The sequence below is a fragment of the Mastigoproctus giganteus genome, chromosome 6 (assembly GCF_048544385.1).
Source record: "Mastigoproctus giganteus isolate SK-2022 chromosome 6, ASM4854438v1, whole genome shotgun sequence".
Lineage (NCBI taxonomy): Eukaryota > Metazoa > Arthropoda > Arachnida > Uropygi > Thelyphonidae > Mastigoproctus > Mastigoproctus giganteus.
The window spans coordinates 224,338,597-224,352,663 of NC_143580.1; the positions used below are offsets into that span (position 1 = coordinate 224,338,597).

Genomic DNA, 14,067 nt, shown 5'->3' on the forward strand with positions numbered 1-14,067 from the left:
GCCGCGAGTTCACCAAGTTCGCCACAAGATAGCTTCCAAATTTCTTCGATTACTTTCTTTACTGCTGAATAACAACATTCAAAATTCATTACGTATTCCTCAAGCCTGTAAGCACCTCAAAATTCATTACGTATTCAGTAAGCACCTGCAGAGAAATACAGCAGCGATGGTATACAGTATTTCGTAATATAAAGTACAGGGCCATAGGAAACTCAGGATACCCAAAATCTTATTTATTGTATGTGACATGCAAGATCCAAAGTCTTTTGGGAAAATGAGGGAAGCAGTCTGTAATTTGAGGAATATATGGAACAGTGTGTCTAACTGATTTAATCAACAACAAACAGCAATCCAAGATAGCAATCACTTAATACAGGTGTGTGTCCCAACAAATCATTGACTACGCATAACCAGCAGCTAATGAAAACTGTGGAGAGGTATTGAGCATCCCTTTGGCAGCTGTTTAAAAAGTTAGGAAAGTGTAGCCTTAATAGAAGTTAAAGTTTCCTAACGATTTCACGATCTGTGATGGCCATATTTGTTGTCAATATTTGGCTTTTTATCAAATATTATTCGTTTTCTTGCTTGAAATAGGTATAAAATTGTCTCGATAGATTTCTTCCGCCCTTCACCACCTGGTACGCTCGCTGTACTGTTCGCTTATTCTCGGGATTGTAAGTTGGGTCGTCCTCCCCAGTGGCGCAATTGGCTAGCGCGCGGTACTTATAAGTCAGTACGTTGTAAGCAATGCCGAGGTTGTGAGTTCGAGCCTCACCTGGGGAAGAAAGTTTATTGCTCTAATGATCTTTTATTACTTTGATCGTGACCTTTTCTGTCTATTCAGTAAAAGAAATATTTCAGCGAATGCAGAAAACGGTCAGGTAAAAAAATAAAATTCGATTTCGTCGGGGATTTGAACCCGGGGCGGGTTCAGATCTTCGCACCCAAAATTCAAATGCTCGCATCCAAAGCGAGAATCATACATCTAGACCAGGGGTTCTTAACCTTCTTAGTTCCACGGACCCCTTCTCAGAATAATGTTTTTAAATGCATAAAATAAAATTCAAAAAAACCAGTTTAATGAAATAGTTACCAAAATTTAAAAAAAAACATTATACAGTAATATATGTTTCTTTCTTAACACATTGAATAATAATACAATACATTTAAAATATAGGAAAGTTGAAGTTAAATTTTATTTTTTAAGGACACATCAGTGTGAAGACTGTTGTTGTTTATCTTGAATAAGAACATTAAACTGTGGTGTGGTATTTGACAAGGCAACACGCATGTCATGTTGGACATCTAATCGATTTCGATTTTTTGTTTTCATTGTTACAAGTGCTGAAAATCCCGATTCGCACAGATGTATTGTTGCAAATGGTATCAAAGCTTCCATAGCTCGCTTTACAAGACGAGGATAGGCTTCTCTCAGGGAACACCAGAATTCTCCAAGGCTTTTTGAGGTAAACTCCAATCATAGTAAGTTTTTTGACCTAAGATCAATGAGTTCAACTTTGGTTAAGTCAACATCTTTGATACAGTTTATATCAGAAAGAAAAGGATTTCGGATCCATGGTTCAATTTTCATGCCATCAAGATAGAAATAACTTTTAAAAGAGTTCTGTAATGTTTACAAGTGTTCGCAGATATCTCTTTTCAAAAAAATTGAGAGAGAAGTTTGCATTTCAACTGCATCTTGGTAAAGCACTTCCTGCAACAGTGGAAAGTTTTCAAGAATGTCGGTCTCTACTCTCTTCTTCCATAATGGTGACTTCATGACCTTGAATGGAAAGATTTATCTCATTCATATGGTGAAAAATATCTGCCAGGTAAGCCAACCCATGGATAAAATCCTTCCTTTCAAAATGTTCCAAGAGTGGGTTTTCTCTTTCTTCCAGAAAAAGTGAAACTTTTGCCCTTAGTTCGAACAAGCGCTTCAAGACTTGTCCTCTTGAAAGGCAGCACACTTCTGTGTGGTAGAGAAGCACTTCATATTCTGCTCCAATTTCTTGACAAAATCTTTTAAAAATACGATGATTCAGAGAACTTCTTTTGATAAAGTTGATAACTTTTATGGCTGTTGACAATACTTCTTTCAGGGTTGTTGGAAGAGTCTTTGTTGCCAGTGCATGTCTGTGTAAAAAGCAATGAGAGACGATGACTTGAGGAGCTTCTTTTTTCACTAAAGTAACAAAATCAGATGTATTACCAAGCATCACAGGAGCTCCATCAGTGCAAAGAGAATGAAGTTTTCCTTTCCATTCAAAGTTTCGTTTGTAAAAAAAACTTTTTACCATTTCGAAAACGTCGACGGCCTTTGTAGTTTCCGAAAGAGACTCACAAAATAAGAATTCTTCTTTGATGGTATCAGCATGCACATAGCGAACAAAAACAAGGAGCTGGCTACATTGAGAAATGTCTGTAGTTTCATCCAATTGCATACTGAAGGGGAATGGCAAGGCTGCCATTTCCTCGATGACCTGCTTCAAAATATTAAAAGACATATCAACTATTCTAGAATGTATTACATCATTTGACAAGGGAACAGCTTCCAGTTTTTTTCTCTGTTCCAGTCCACAGACCAGTTCGACCATTTCCAGTGCACATGGCTTTTACTAAAGTCTCTCCAATAATGTGGGGCTTCTTTTGCTTGGCAATCCGGTAAGCAACTTTATAGGATGCTTCAAGAAAAGGTTTTCGTGAAATGGCAAATCCAAGTTTTGGAAGTGTCCCTGCTTTTTCGAATTGAGATTTTTTCACACGAAAAAAACCAGCATCTTTAGATGCATTTTCAGCATGGACAGACTTGAGATGGTCTTTCAGTTTTGCTGGCTTCGTACTTCCGTTCGCAAGAATTTTTCCGCACAAAAAACACTGCGGTATTTGAGTCCCGTCAAGTTCATTAATGCGAGTGAAACCAAATGATACATAGTTTTCATCATACTTCCTTTTCTTCGACATTTCAACTTAAATTTGGTCTGTAACAAATGTTAAATAATTAATATAAAAATAATTAATGCAATATTAGCAACTAAGAAAGACATATACGAAGACTGTATGCATCGACAGACACACGGTGGGTGTGCATACACGCCTGTAGCACTGCAGGGGGCCTCCACCGTTGAACCAGTATACACGCACATAGCGGCGAAAAGGTTAAATTACACACTTCAACTTTTACCTAAACCGTAAGACGTGTTTGAACATACCTGGTTTACCCTCGTGGCCAGCGTGTCTATTCGTGTTAAAAGTGGCCTACTAGGCGCTGATTTTTCGGATAGTTTGCCAACTTCCCAGATATTGACTGGAATTTGTGGGTTGGTCACTCACACACTAGCAAGGCTTTTGTGGATTTATTGGATGATTGTTTTCTACACCAGCATGTTCGTGAGGCAACAAGAGGGAGCAATACTCTTGATCTGATTATCAGTAGTGATTCTTCATGCATTAGGAATCTGCAGATAAATGAACCACTGGGTGGCAGTGATCACAGTGTGCTGAAGTGGGATTTACTCAAGGAGGTAACTACCATCAGAGGTAAAGGGAAGGGTTTTTGCTTTCGTAAAGGCGACTATGATGGTCTGAGACAGTATTTAAATTCTATACAGTGGGACCAACTGATGATGTTACCAACAGCAAATTCAAAATGGGAAGCATTCAAGGAACTAATCTTGGAAGCTACCAGGCTTTACATACCAACCAAGAAATATTGTTCAAGGTTCAGGCCTAAATGGTTGTCAGATGAACTAATGAGACATATGGCAGAGAAGAAAAATGCATGGGATACATACAAATTAATGGGTGACGTGGAAGCCTATGATAGATATAAGTTGGTCTGTAACCAAGTCACAAAGGAGATTAGGCAGGCAAAGGCAGATTATGAGAAATCCTTGGCAAAGGATGCAAAGAAAAACAGAAAAGAGTTCTTTACCTATTTAAACTCAAGAAGGAAAGGGATGAATCAGATTGGTCCACTGGATGTTGATGGTTCAACAGTTGAGGATCCAGCTCAGGTGGCTAACAATCTAAACGAGTATTTTGCATCTACATTCACACATGAGGAGTTATTCAGGAAGGGGAATGTCGTAGGTGAAGTAAACATTGGCAGTGAGCTAGATGATTTTCTAATAACTGAGAGGAAAGTGGAGGAGAAATTGTTGAGGATAAACATAAAAAAGGCACCCGGGGTGGATGGGATCTATCCAGTTATATTAAAGGAGGCAGCAAAGGAAGTAAGCAAACCCCTAGCCATAATTATGAGAGCTTCTTTGGACTCAGGGGAGGTACCCATGGACTGGAGATGTGCAAATGTAACCCCAATTCACAAAGGAGGATCAAAGGCTGACACAAGTAATTATAGACCTGTTAGTTTAACTTCGGTTCCAGGAAAATTAATGGAGGCACTGGTTAAAGAAGCACTGCAGGATCATCTGGACAAGAATTCAGTTATAGCTCAGACACAGCATGGGTTTGTTAAGGGCAGGTCTTGTCTGACCAATTTGATTGGATACTATGATGTAGTCACAAAAGAACTGGATGCAGGGAATAACTTTGATATTATATATTTGGATCTTAGAAAGGCTTTTGATACTGTTGCGCATGGAAGACTGCTGCACAAATTGTAGAAGTGTGGCATTCGAGGCAAATTGCTGCTATGGATAAAGGGATGGTTGAGTGGCAGAAGACAGAGAGTGGTAATCAATGGACACTACTCAACGTGGACTAATGTTATTAGTGGAGTTCCTCAGGGTTCAGTGTTGGGTCCATTGTTGTTTTCTGTATTTATAAATGATATTGATGATGGTGTATCAGGCTTAATGTCCAAGTTTGCAGACGATACAAAGGTTGGCAGGGTTGTTAAGGACACTACTGATACTATGCTGCTGCAACAGGAGCTGGAAAGGTTGAGCAGATGGGCTGAGAGGTGGCAAATGAGGTTTAACATTGACAAATGTAAAGTACTACATATGGGAAACAGTAACCCCAGATCAACGTATCAACTCTGTGGTACTACGCTGACAGTGGTAGAGAATGAAAAGGACCTGGGGGTAATTGTGCAGGCAGATATGAAGTTCTCTGAGCAGTGCAGACGAGCTGCAAGAGTAGCTCATGGCGTCTTGTCAATGATATACAGGAATTTTTCTAGCAGGGACAGGGATGTGATTATTCCCTTGTATAAGGCATTGGTCAGGCCACACCTTGAGTACTGTATACAGGTCTGGAGGCCTCATTTCAAGAAGGATGTAGAGCTGATGGAACGAGTACAGAGAAGGGCAAAGTAAAGTGTAAAGTGTAAAGTGTATTCGTGTCAAACGGCACCAGGGGTTTTCCCCCATCTCCGCGTAGTATACATTGTCATGTGAAACAGAACACTGTTGAGGCCAGAGATTTAAAAGTGTGTGGATATTGTACATGTGTACTGTCGTGTACCGTTGTTCATCTGGTCATTTAGCCGCTGGACCCCTACTGAGGCCCAACGTTGCCCACACTTGGCCCCGTGGAGGCAGACCAGGTACACCAGTTTTACAATTATTTACTCTGGCAGGCCCTGCCACCTAATTTCCTGAGATTTCAGTGGCTAGGACCTATGTAAAAAAAAAAAAAAAAAAAAAAAAAAAAAAAATGGGGTAGACGCTAGAGGTTTAGGTAAGGCCGAGATAGGTTTTAAATGAAGGTTAGGTTAATTTTTTACATTGAAATTTAGCAGCATGCAGTGGGACATTCACGGTCGGTAAAGGTAGAGTGGGGGAAGACTGAAGATTGGGGGGAACAGATAGAAGTATGGGAACGAAAGAGAAGGCGATCCCAGGAGTGTCAGTGGAGCAAGCCCCACCAGGGAGGAAAGGGGGGGACAGGGGAGGGGATGAGACAGAGGCCTATCTCTTCCCCTTCCCTGCCTAGGGATGGGGTTTTAAAAGTGAACTGGGCAAAGGTGCCTAGTTTAGAACGCCAGGCGGCGTGCTGAAGCAGAGCTGCTGTGGTCATGTGGTCCAGTCATTGCGTCGCACATGGGAGAAAGAGTCCCGTCCAGAGAGAGATCATTGTCTAGTAGGAGTCCGCATATATGGTGTCGGATCGTCTATCATTTGCAATGGATGTTCAATCCTAGGAGACAGGGAGAGTGAGGTCCCACCATAACGGCCATAGTCTGGTTCAGTTTGGATGCTCATCTGCAGGGAGCCCTGGGCTAATGGCGTGCATTATTGATTGCAATTTGTGTTCTCCTTCTTGCAAATAAGTCTTGTGCAAATTTGGCGAGCGCACTATATTCATCGAAGCTGTCCAGGAGATGGTGTTCCTGGTCCTGAGGTAAGTAAGTTAGTCTGGTGATTAAGATTCCGCGTAGGTCGTCGTACAGTGGACATTGGTGCATCAAATGTTGCCAGCTCTCGCGTTCCCCACATGGACAATGTGGGTCCTCCACAAGCCGAAAGGCTGCAAGTTTTTCATTGAAAGGGCCGTGACCCGTCAGGAGGTAAGTGGAGTGCAGTCCTGGGTGGAGCCAAGGCGGTGATTTAGGGTACACTTTGTGTATTTCCGGAAAAAATTTCCTTGTCACTTCTCCTTTGGTACTGTTTGTCCAGCGGGTTTGCCACTCTTGCTTTAGATGCCCTAATAATCGGGTTTTTTCTGTCTTTCTGTCATTTGTAAGTTCGATGGTGTACCCCATGAATGTGACGGGCATCCCTTTAGATAGGTAGTATGACAGGCCACACCTGACAATCTCCAGGTCCAGCGGGAGAACCCCCGCCAGCACCTGGAGCGCATGCGTACTGACAGTCCTGCATGCGCGGGTTATTGTTAGAAGGATTGATCTCTGGATTGAATCAAGAATTCTTTTATTTACGGCCATGGCTGTCTTGTGGAACCAGATTGGAGCAGCATATGAGATTGCTGGTATAAATGTAGCCTTATAGTAGAGAGAGAGTGTTCGCTTTTTCAGGCCCCAGTCACGCCTTGTAACACGGGCTACCAGTGCAGAGTAGTTTCTAATTTTTATTCTTAATTGCTTGAGATGAGGTTGGAAGGAGAGATTGTTGTCAAGGATGACACCTAGATATTTCATTTGGGTGGTAAACTTTATCGTTTTTCCTTTTATTTTAATTTGCGGGGGTCTTCTGATATTTAATGATCCTTTGAGAAGGATCGACGTTGTTTTTGTCGGTTCAATTTGTAGGAAGTTTTCTTCCGCCCATTGTTGTAGGATCTCTAGGGCATGGTTTGCCTGTATCTCCAGTTGGGCCCTGGAGTCTGCAGCCACCATCAGTGCAAGGTCATCTGCGAAGGCTTGACACTTTACTTCCCCCAAGTTGGTGTCAAGGAAGTCGTCGAAGACTATATTCCAAAGCAGGGGGCCAAGAACGGACCCCTGCGGGCATCCTCTATGGATATTTCTTGTTATCCTTTGGAAGGGCGCTATGACTTCAATTCTTCTTTGGGACAGGTAAGCTTTGATAGTATTGTAAAGGTTTATGGGCGTATGAGCTTTGCGGAGTCTGCCAAGGACGCTTGGCCACCAGAGAGAGTCAAACGCCCTAGCAAAATCCACAGCGATCACCAGGAAATATTTACTTTGGCATGAATTGGCAGTATTTATAAGGTTCCTGATGGCTTCGATTGTTGACAGTCCCGGCCTGAAGCCATATTGGTTTGCTGCCTCTAGGTTTGCTATGGAGTAATACTGTTGAATCCGCTTGTATAAAAGTCTTTCATAGAGCTTGCTCAAGACCGACAGCAAAGCAATGGGCCGATAGGAGGTCGGAAGAGTTGGGTTTCTGTTAGGATTTTTTAGGATTAATTTTGTATTGGCAATTTTCCAGTCCTTGGGGAAGTACCCCTGTTTCAGACAACAGTTATAGAGTCGAAGTAGGAGTCCTGGTGTTAAATCCACAACACGCTTAATGATTTCCGGTTCAAGCATATCCTTGCCCGGGCATTTTCTAGTTTTTATCTGCGCAGCAGCGCTCTGAAGCTCTTCCTGTGTGAACGGCTGTTCCTGGTTGTCAGTGGCGTAGTCATCGTTTTCTTTACAAAGCCTGCATTGTGCTTGGGACTGCGGGTAAACCTGCTCCTTGAAGATCGAGTTGAGGATGTTTTCAATCGACTGCTCCCACGATGTTGTAAGCAGTCCCTGCGGTGTTCTGGTAGTAGTAAGGATTTCCCCCCTGGGGAGTTTGTTGGTGGTAACTTTATATACCACCCCCCAGGGATCTGTGTTTCCCATGTTGGAGACGAGTTGCTCCCAGGAGTTTCGTTTGCTTCTTCTGATCGAGTCCGTATACAAGTTTCTGGCAGCCTTGTAGCGCTGTCTCATGACTTCTACTTCAGCTTCTGGCCAAGAGCGCCGGGCTCTTTGAAATTCTTTCCTGCGCATGATGACTTCCTTCCGCAGTGACTGCAGATCCCGATTCCACCAAGGCACTGCCCCTGGGGATGGAATTTTCTTCTTAATTGCTATCTTGCTGACTTTGGTGATGAGTTCCGTAATCTTTCGTTGAAGGAGGTCCGGATCCTCTTCCAGCATCAGGTCCTGCTCTCCAGCATTTACTGCTGTGAGGAGCTTCTCAGCAAACAGATTCCAGTCTGCCTTGTTTATTGCATATCGGTTGTCCAGTTGTCTTGGGATCTGAGTTCTGGTTAGTGTCCTAGAGATTTTCAGCGTGATGACACGGTGATCGGAGGTTGTCCAGGAGTTTTCTACCCTCCAGTCAGAGACGTGGGCGGCCGTGTTGGTGGACGCAAGTGAGATATCAATTGTTGCTTCCCACAGTGTATTGCAAAAGGTGGGGAGTTGGTGCGGCTGGTTGAGTATGGCTAGGGGTGACCCCGCAAGGAAGTTTTCCAAGAGCTGGCCATTATTTGTTCCTCTTCTATCTTCGGTTGCACTATGCCAGGCAGGCGAGCGGCAATTGACATCTGCTCCGACGATGATTTTCTGGTTTGGAAGGACATCCAAGAGGTGTTGAAGGTAGTTTATGGCAAAAGTGATTTCTACCCCCGGTCTACAATATAAGGAGACCACATAGAAGGAACCTATGGGTGTGATTACGTGGGCGCAAGCTGCCCAGGTCGTACATAACTGTGTCACTTTGGTGGCTGTTATATTAGGATTCCTGATGAGCACCGCCGCCCAGGGAGTGTCTTCATCACACTGAATGGTCTTGTAAGTCAAAGGGTACCCCTTTACCTTTTTTGCGTTGGAATATGGCTCTTGGACAATAATTATATCGGCATTTTCCTCGTCGGCCTTCACTCTGAGCTGGTCAGCCACTGCTCTGGCCCGCTGTGCGTTGTGCTGAAAGATTTTGATTTCCGTGGTATTGAATTGTTTTGGCCTAGTTCCCATAATCGGTCCTGCTCTGGTACATACTCTTGGCTTTTGTATACGACGGGCACTTAGGATCTCTTATGGAATGATTGCTATTCATTTTCGCTGCCTTGCAGTTCGCACAGACGGGTTCTTTGGACTTGTTTGGGCAGCTATTAAAGTTGTGCCCTTTGTCGGAGCAGTGGCCGCATGTTGTTGTTGTTTGAACACAGGTGTGGGAAGTGTGGCCGAACCTGCAGCATTTAAAGCATTTGGGAACGATCACATGTTCCCTGAAGCGGTGACAGCTCCACTCGATGTATATTCTCGTTTGGGTTTTTATCGCTTGCCAGGCCTCCGGGGAGAACTCCACAATCCAGTTATTGGCGTTTCTGTCTTTAGGCTTGGTCGCATATTTTGGAATTACTGACCTTTGCGGGTTTTGGTCGGGGAGCCGATCCCGAAGGTTCCTTGTAAAGATTTCCTCTGTTAGTTGTTGTGGGGTAATATTTTTTCCAACGTCAAAAATAATAGCAGTTGGTCCCCTTCTCTTTGGCAGCTCTGCAGTTAAGCCTAAAGTCGCGATTTTAGGATTCCCTATTATACCTTGTATTTCTTCTCTCGTCTCAGTTTCTATCGCTATTCCCGTACTTCTAATCTTCCTTATTGACTTGATTCGTGTTGTCTTGAAGTCGTCTTTCATTGATTCCATTACTTTAGTTTTAATTTCCTCACTGGTGGTTGCTGGTTCACTCTCCTTCGGTCTTAGGATGATCAAATTTGGCCGCTGGACAGGTGGTTTCTTTTTTGTTTGCGCTACATCTGCCGAGGGAGAGGGAGCGGCGGGTGTCCTCAGCGCAGCAGAGTAAGAGAGAGAGCGCTGTGGCATTTGCTTTTCTCTCCCTTCCATGAAAGCTTCAAGCTTAGCTTTCGCCCTTTCTTGTTGGAGGTGTTCGTTCATTGCGATGGTTTCCAGTTTGTTCCAAAGGATTACTATGTCTCCTCTGACGGCCGTAGTGATCCTATTGTTGTTGTCTTTCATTATATTTTCCAGCTTGGTTCGAAGTATCGAGACCTGATCCAACACAGTATTTTTGTCAGTAGTGGGAGCTGGGAGAGGGCGAGCTGGAGTAGCAGGGGAGGTCTGCACATATCCGTCCAAGGATTCATTTGCAGCAGACGGGACACGGAGAACTGGAGTGGCAGTTTTTAAGCTAGAGGAGATAGCTGCAGTAGTCGAGTGAGCTGGTGTTGCGGGTGGGAGCTGAAAAACTGGAGTTGATGCAGGTGGAGCATTAGCAAGGGACTCCAGGATGGAAGCAGCCACTGGTGTGGACATGATAAAGTCCAGTTCACCCGTGAAGGACTGGTCCGGTTGAGTAGCACAAGGGCTGCTGTTTCTCTGTCTTGTCAAGGGATTATTAGTAAGTTCTCCTAGGTTAGTAACAGCTTCAGAATGGCTTCGTTTATCGAGCTCGGTGGAATACACCTGGCTGTTACTGACATGACGCCTTCTACTATTCTGCAGTGGGCAAGGTGGCGTCAAGTGGGAGTCAAGCAGCAGTTTGGGAGGGGAATCCACGGCTGAGTGGGAAGGGATCCCTTGCCCATTCGCCGGCTTTTTTTCTCGGCAACAGCATGCAATGAATTTCGCGCGAGCTGCGCTTGATAATTTTTTCAGGCTTATATAAGAGAGACCCGAGCAGCTCTGGCAAATTTGGAATTTGCATTTGGAGCATTTGATGTATGCACCTTTGTTTTCTTCGTTGGTTTCTTTTTTGCAAATTCTGCAGATATTTGCATTTTTAAAACTATTCGCCCCTTCCATAATAAACAAAACAACTGTACGTGAAGACTACGATTTGGTAGTCACACAAAACTTAAGCCTGTTAGTCACTGCAGCAAAACAAAGCTTTCTCCAATTGTGAACGGGACCTCCTGCTGTAGGGTATTGCCGCAGGCAGGGAGGTGACACGAAACGGAGAGAGAGCGAAGGGAAAATGTTATTGGTCAGCAAAGCTAGTGTCCACTAACTGCAAATTATGCTATACAGTACAAGAATAACTACAAGCTAGCGTCCATCTTGAAGAAGTGCATTGTCCCAAGCCAAAAGGAGAAATATACAAAATACTTAACTTTTGCTGGAGCAACGCAGCTGAAACTTCATACACGAGTAGACGGGCGTTCATCAATGGTTACTGGATCACTTGAATGGTTGAGCATTTAATATAATTCACTTAAGAGAAGGGCAACAAGATTAGTGAATGGAACAAAGGGTTGCTCTTACGAAGAAAGGCTTAAGTTTTGCAAATTACAGAGCCTGGAGACTAGGCATCGCCGAGGTGATCTGATAGAGGTGTACAAGGCTTTGAATGGCTTGAGCATGCTCAATGCCGATGGGATTCTTCCTCTTGCTCAGAATAATCACCTGAGAGGGCATAAATTCAAATTGAGGAAGGACGGATGTCGGATAGATGTGCGGAAATTCGCCTTTAGCCAGCGGGCAGTTGGTTTGTGGAATAGACTTCCATCGCTTGTTGTTGAGGTTGATAGCCTAAACAAATTTAAGGCTCAGCTGGACAGGTATTTCGAACGAATTGAGGGGTGAAATGGGAGTAGTGGTTGTTTTTTTTTTTTTTTTGGCTGATGCTGAATAAGCTTGCTTTCTTGCATCATATGCCTATGCTAATGCTAATGCTAATGCTAACTACGTCGCACGATAGTCTGTCCACAGGCAGGTCTAATAACTGCCGTAATTTCAAAGTAACGATGAGCGTAAGTGATTTTTCGAGATATGCAATAACTATAATATGATATGAAAATATCTGTTATTTCTATTGGTGACTACAGATACAGCTAATACAATTGTAATTTATTACATACATTCATAAGTGAAGGAAATTAATGAGATGATTTTTTTTCCCATCCAAGCTCACGGACCCCCTGAAATCCTTCCATGGACCCCTGGTTAAGAAACCCTGATCTAGACCAACGAATGACGTAGATCACCATGTTTCAATTGTTTCATGTCATTAATAATTTGTCACTCAAATTATTGAGGTACCACTACTCTAAATTAAAAGTACTGCTCCAATGGAGAAACAATCTATGCTCTCATATACAATCTTGTTTTATAGCTCTTGTATCATGACTCCTTTGCCCTAAATTTACTTGAGCAACAAACTTTTAATATTTTGAAGTAATTGGGACTATTCAATCTCCATGCTAGAGAACACTCTGAAAGCTGCGCGCAACAACGCCGTTTGGTTGGTGCGTAGAAGGGAGGATACACATGGAGTAGGCATTGTTTTGGATAAGGATATTAAAGAGAGGGTTATGGAAGTGGTAAGAAAGAGTGACAGACCGAAATGCGAAAACTTGCGATGGAAGGGGAGGGCTCGAATGTTATAAGAGCTGATGCAATACAGCAAGGTATGGATGAGGAGAACAGAATAGAATTTCGATGAAATATTGCAGAAAATATATCCAAGAGTAGGGGGGGGGGATGCGGAGTATTGTGAGAGTAAATTGCATGGACGTGAGAAAGGATAGATGAGAGCTTTTATCAGCGAGCGGTGGAATAGTAATATAGGTATTAGATGCAAGAAAGCAAGCGTATGAGCTTATGTAGCATCAGCCAAAAAAAAAAATAATAATAAATAAATATAAAAAAAATAAATTAATTAAAAAAAAAAATTCACACAACCATTCCCTTCAAAAGTTTGTCCAGTTCCTTCTTCTTCAAGAGGAGTGTTTCCATTTACAATGGGTTTCCTCAGCCTACAAGTTATTGCTTGTTAGGAAATTTTTCCCGCCATAAAGTGCGGTTCAAGGTGTCTTGGTCGGTTAAGCCTCGGGCTGTCATGCACTCCCGTACTCCATCCATCCATGTCCTCCTCCTAGGTCTTCCTCTTCTTCTTCCAGGAGGTATCCATTCCAGGATAGCCTTTGGATATCTGTTTTCTTGCATCCGTTTTACATGTCCATTCCATGTTAGGCGCTTTTCTCTGATGGTGTCAATAATAGTCTTTTTCACTTCCATTTTTTCCCTTATGTCTTCATTCCGTTTTCTGTCTCTTCTAGAAGTTCCTGCTGAGCGTCTCCAAAAATCCATTTCTGTGGAGAGCAATTTGTTTTCCGCTCGCCTATTCAATGTCCAGGTTTCCGCTCCATACAACAGAAGACTTTGTGCAATCGTTTGAAATATAAGTTTCTTTGTTTTATGTAGGATATTTTTGCTCCACAGAACAGAGTTTAACATGCCGATAGCCTTTCTGCCGTCTGTAATTCTCTTATTGATCTCTGCTTGGGATGATCCATCACTTTGTAAGATTGATCCCAAATATTTGAATTTATAGACTTGTTTGATTTTAAAACCTGCAATATTTAGAGCGTGTACTGGCCCTGAAGACAACATTTCAGTCTTGCTAAAATTGATTTTTAGACCCAGTTCCTCCTTGAATTTATTTAAGCTAACAACCTTCACAACGACAGATGGAAATTTGTTCCAGCAATTAACCACCGCTGGCTAAAGGCAAATTTCCGCACATCTATTTCTACATCTGTCCTTTCTTAATTTGAATTTATGCCCCCTTAAGTTCGTAATCTGAACCAGTGGAAGAATCCCATCAGAATTCAGCATGCTCAAACTATTCGAGGCCTTATACACCTCAATCAAATCACCGCGCAGATGCCTAGTCTCCAGGCGCTGCAATTTTGCAGAACTTAAGCCTTTCTTGGTAAGAGCAATCCCTTTG

The 14,067-nt window shown here is 42.9% G+C and overlaps 1 non-coding gene across 1 annotated transcript; it reads left to right on the top strand.

The window, feature by feature from the left end:
• Positions 1-690: 690 nt before the first annotated feature.
• On the top strand, positions 691-783 carry TRNAI-UAU (transfer RNA isoleucine (anticodon UAU)). The gene is given in 2 exon segments: positions 691-728; positions 748-783. It is a non-coding gene; the product is annotated as a tRNA-Ile (tRNA).
• The last annotated feature ends 13,284 nt before the right edge of the window (positions 784-14,067 follow it).